Source organism: Coenobita brevimanus, chromosome 77, assembly GCF_032717465.1.
Source record: "Coenobita brevimanus isolate Jiangsu-jjx chromosome 77, ASM3271746v2, whole genome shotgun sequence".
NCBI lineage: Eukaryota > Metazoa > Arthropoda > Malacostraca > Decapoda > Coenobitidae > Coenobita > Coenobita brevimanus.
Window position 1 is genome coordinate 5,784,404 of NC_137030.1, and position 5,743 is coordinate 5,790,146.

Consider the following 5,743-nt stretch of genomic DNA (forward strand, 5'->3'; position numbering starts at 1 on the left):
TTCCCTCCTATACGCATAAAAAAAAGTATTAAATAATGAGCAAATATATATCTATTGACTGGTAGGCAGGTACAATATGGATAGATAAATAGATACAAAAATTGTCTGCTTTCAATATAGGGATGTATAAATGAATGTGCTGTATGTGTGCATGTATGATATTGATGTATATTGTAGAAATGCAGGTCTATGTGTGTGTGTGTGAGAGAGAGAGACATTTTGATATACTTTTACAGTTTAACATCCTTCCAAGAAAAACCATATATATTCCAATTTATATTAGACTTGGAATTACTATATAAATCCAGAGATACCCCACGTATATATACAATAAAAATTTGTGCCTAATGTTTTCAGTGTCAGGCCAGAGAGATTTTTCATTTATTTATTTTTTTGTTTTATTTTTGACTACACTTCTCTTTTATTTCAGGCGCGATGCATTAATTTGATGATACGTTTCGGCTGCGTAGTAAAGAAATAAAAACCATTGCATCCAGTCTCTCTCTCTCTCTCTCTCTCTCTCTCTCTCTCTCTCTCTCTCTCTCTCGTGTGACTATCATCTTCATACATTATATCCCATTATCACTGATTTCTCACTCCCTGACACTATCTATCCATCTATCTATGTATCTATGCTTTATTTTTCTGTTTCTATCAGTTTATCTATTTATCTCTGTGTTTACTTTATCTACTTCAGTCTATCTATCTGTCTATTTATTTATATCGTGTATCTGTCTCTCTATTTGTCAGTTTCTCTATCCCTCTGTCTGTCTGTCTGTCTGTATCTGTCTACCAGTCTGTTTTTACCTATTCTTCTACCTGTCTATCCGTCTGTCCATCTATCTTATGTAATTGTAAGTATCCCTCCGCCTGCGTCTCAGTCAGGCTCTATCTTTCTATCTGTCTATCTATCTATTTGTGGTCTTTTTTTCATTGTATGTATCAGTCCATCTCTCCATCACTACCATTATTTTCACACCGTCTCTGCATCACAACTCTCTCTCTCTCTCTCTCTCTCTCTCTCTCTCTCTCTTTCTCGTTAAAACAGTAAGATATTTTCCATGTACCTGTGTTAGCGATGTGTCGAGGATTTTACCGTGTGAGCCAGCTTTCATTTGGGTGTGAAAATGCATGAAATTTTGTAAAGTGAGCTATCTCTAACGTAGGCGTTGGGAAGTGGGCGAAATTATGAAGTGAGAAAGGGCAGGAAGCTCAGAAATGAGATTGCTCTAATTCAGATGTGAAAATGTGCGTTACTGTGTGCTGTCTTCAATTTGGGTGAAAGTATGTGAGGTACTGGAAGTGAGATATCTCAGATTTGTTTGAAAATGTGTGATACTGTGAGATATCTTTAATTGGAGTGAAAAGAGTTGAGGTATTGAAAGTGAAGTATTTTTGATTCGGGTGTGACAATGTGTGATACTGTGAGCTGTCTTTAAATTGGGTGAAAATATGTGAGATACTGATAGTGACATATCTTTAATTTGCGTGAAAATGTGAGGTGTTATAAGTGAGATATCTTTAATTTTAGATATGCAAATGTATGAAAATTTTGAGATGTCTATAATTTTGTGTGGAAAAGTATAAGTTATTCTAAGTGAGATATCTTTAATTCGTGTGTTTGAAAATGTGAGGTACAGTAAGTGAGATATCTTTAATTTGTGTGTTTGAATATGTGTGAGGTATAATAAGAAGTGAGATATCTTTAAACTGGGTGTGGGGTATAGCAAGTGAGATATCTTTAAGTCGGGTGTGAAATCGTGTAAAGTGAGCTATCTTTAAAGTAGACACTGTAAAATTAACCAAAACATCGATATCTTTAATTCAACACTCCATCTCCTTTAAGAAAATTGCGAGTAAAATAGTTCACTGGTTGAGAGGGATTGGACTAAGAAAAGCGTCCTCGAGCGGAAAGGGTTAATGGAGGGTTCAATCTGAAATGTGAACCCTGTCCACTGCAGGCTGAAGTTTCCCTGTTCCTGGAGTCCACCATCCTCCTTTTGTGGGATAGGGTGGGAGTTGAGGGACGTTTATGGGGATAGGGAGGGAGTTGAGGAACGTTTAGGGGGATAGGGAGGGAGTTGAGGGAGGTTTGTGGGATAGGGAGGGAGTTGAGGGAAGTTTGTGGGATAGGGAGGGAGTTGAGGGACGTTTGGGGGGACAGGGAGGGAGTTCAGGGAGTTTGGGGGGACAGGGAGGGAGTTCAGGGACGTTTGGGGGATAGGGAGGGAGTTGAGAGGCGCATGTATAACCAGGCAGTGGAGCAACCCATCTATATCGGTGCCACCACGTGAAGGCGTCTTGACATCGAAGGGTTACTACTGATATGGATCCAAAAGAGGTGTTTGGGAATATATGTAGAGCTATCTTTAATGTTGGTACTGGGAAAAGTGAGAGAGGGAGCTTTAAAATGAGCTCTCTCAGTGAGTTACAAGTTAAAGTAGTTCTGTGTATGCCAGAGCTGAGAAACAGAAAGAAAGAAAGAAAGAAAGAAAGGACTGGAAAGGAAGACGGGAGTGAGTTACAGTTACATAATTACACAGACTGAGAGAGAGAGAGAGAGAGAGAGAGAGAGAGTAAAAAGCTTAAAAAGAGAGAGATTTATTCCTCATGTTCCTGTCGGGAGGAGTGCGAAAATGTTAAAAGTCGACGATTAAAACCCCCGTGTGAAATGGACTCTCTCTCTCTCTCTAATCCTGGTCATGAAAACGTGAATAGAGCTATCTTTCAAGCGCTCTGACTGATACGTGTGAAAGTTTTAGAGCAACTCGTCTCACAAATCCTGGTTGTCGTTGTGAAAATGTGAAAAAATAGAGTTATCTTTCAAACCCAGTTACTGTTGAAAGTTTTGCTCTCTCTCTCTATTTTTTGGGGGGAAGTGAGTTGGTTGGGGTGGATAGAATATGTATTAGGTATGCATGGAGTTTGTATTTTTGTGTATATGATGTGTGTGTTTTTTCTGTTTGCTGAATTTTTGTGTAGTATCCCCTTGCCTATCTTCTCAAATATCCCGTTTTCTTTTTTCTGTTGTTTTTTATTTGTTTCGCTTGTCTTAAAAAATGTTCCTTTTTTTTTTTGTTGGATTGATTTTTGTACGATTTCCGAAGTTCTGCGTCTCTCTCTCTCTCTCTCTCTCTCTCTCTCTCTCTCTCTCTCTCTCTCTCATATGGATTGTGAGAGTACGGTACATGAGATACTGTAAGTGTGTTGTGTTGTGAGGTGATGCTTTACAGTGTGTGTGTGTGTGTGTGTGTGTGTGTGTGTGTGTGTGTGTGTGTGTGTGTGTGTGTGTGCTGAAGTAAAGAAGGGCAGTACTCACATCAGTACCACACCCTTATTTAACTAAAGCGGCTATATATATTCAGTTCACTTGAACTTGGCCTATAATTGCCATTTCATCAACCTGAATGCTGGGTTTAACAAGAGACGAAAGTTGAATATGGTGCTAGTCACGAGGAAGTGCCATAGAAATGATGGAATCCTGTCTTATTATGTTATTTTATCACTGAGCTTCGGAAAATAAGGTGCAAAGGGACGAAAACCTAGCCAAGTTAATATGAGCAAACCGTAAGCCAAATAAATGTCGTATAAGCCATCCCAACGTAATCCGGCTAAGCCATGCACAGCACAGCACAACACAGCACAACATAACACAGCACAACATAACACAGCACAACATAACACAACACAACATAACACAACACAACATAACACAACACAACATAACACAACACAACATAACACAACACAACACAACATAACACAACACAACACAACAGACTGACAGCAGCCCAACATTGCTCATCGCAGCTCAACACAGCTGAATGCAGGCCAACATAGCTGAACACAGCCCAGTATACCACAGCGCAGCCGAACGCAGCCCAACATAACTCATTGCAGCTGAACTCAGCCCAACATAATGCAGCGAATGCAGCCCAACATAACACAGCCGAATGCAGCCCAACATAACTCAGTGCAGCCAAATGCAGCCCAACATACCTCAACACAATCGAACTCTGTCCAGCATAACTCTTTGCTGCCTAACATATCCCAGCATAACCCAACTAAACGCAGCCCAGTATTACTCGTTGCAGCTGAACGAAGCACAGCATAACTCAGCGCAGCCAAACGCATCCCAGCATAACTCAACACAACACAGCCCATCATAACTCTTTGCAGCTGAACGTAGCCCAACATAACTCAGCGCAGCCGAATGTAGCCCTGTAGAACTCATTGCAGCCCAACATAACTCAGTGAAGTCCAGCATAACTCATCTCAGCCCAGTGAAACTCAATATAACGCAGCCCAACATATCTCAGTGCAGCCCAACAGAGCCCAACATAACTCAGCATAGCCCACCTCAGCTCAGGATAACTCATTGCAGTCCAACATAACCCAGCGTAACTCAACGCAGCCCAGTGCAGCCCAACACAACTCAGCACAGCCCAGCATACCTCAACACAACCCAGTGCAGCCTAACACAACTCAGAGCAGCCCAACAGAGCCCAATATTACTCAACTCAGCCCAACAGAAACCCAACATATAGTAACTCAGTGTAGGCCAACGTAACTCAGTGCAACCCAGCATAACACATCTCGTCACAGCTGCACATAACTCAGGACAGCCCAGCATTACTTAAAGCAGCCCAACATTACTTAACACAGCCCAACATAACACGGCCCAACATAATTCAACACAGCCCATCGCAGCCCAACATAACTCACGACAGACCAGTACAGTACAACTAAAATTGACAGTACCAAACCAGGCCAGCTTTTCTGTTCCCGTCAGGCTCAGACCGATAAATAAAAAGCAACACAAACTATCACCCGGCAAACCCAGATCAACTCAACACATCCCAGTTCAATACAGTCAACCCAACACAACTTCACGTATCATATCTTACCCGAACTAAACCCAACCCAACCTAAGTAACTTGCCTTCCCTCCCTCTCGACAAGCAAACCTCATTTTAATTCCCTACCCATCCCAGTTCAATCCAGTTCATCCCAACCCAACCCAGACCAAACCAAACCCATCCCAAACACCTTTCCTCCCTCTCCGCGACCAGCCAACCCCCTCTCTTAATCCCCCATCCCCCCCATAACCCCACCATCCGCCTCATTAATCCCAGGGACATTAAAAGGACTTAAATTCGCGTCCATTATGCCTTAGCCAGATCATGGGAGACCGATAAAGAAAATGGAATAGGGTTGTAAAGACGTTTTATTGAGGGGGGTCCGTTTAATTTTGGCGAGGGGGTTGGTAATTTGAGTTGCATGCTTTTTTTTATGTTTTTGGTGTGTGTGGGAGTGTGTGTGTGTGTGTGTGTGTGTGTGTGTGTGTGTGTGTGTGTGTGTGTTTGTGTGTGAGTTTGTAGGAGTGTGTTTGTGTGTGTGTTTTTGTTTGAAGGAGTGTGTGTGTGTGTGTGTGTGTGTGTGTGTGTGTGTGTGTGTGTGTGTATGTATGTGTGTGTGTGTATGTATGTGTGTGTGTGTGTTGGTGTTGGTGTTGGTGATTTTTATGTTGTTGATGAGGCCGTTATTTTGTTTTGTTATTGTTATTTTATTGTTAGCTGTAGTTATTACCATATTTTCTTATTATCGCTGTTATTGTTCTTGTTGTAGTAGTAGTAGTAGTAGTAGTTAGTAGTTGTAGTAAGAATATCGTTATTTTTTATTATTATTATTATTATTATTATTATTATTATTATTGACAAGCGTTTCATTAGGCTTATTGTTAT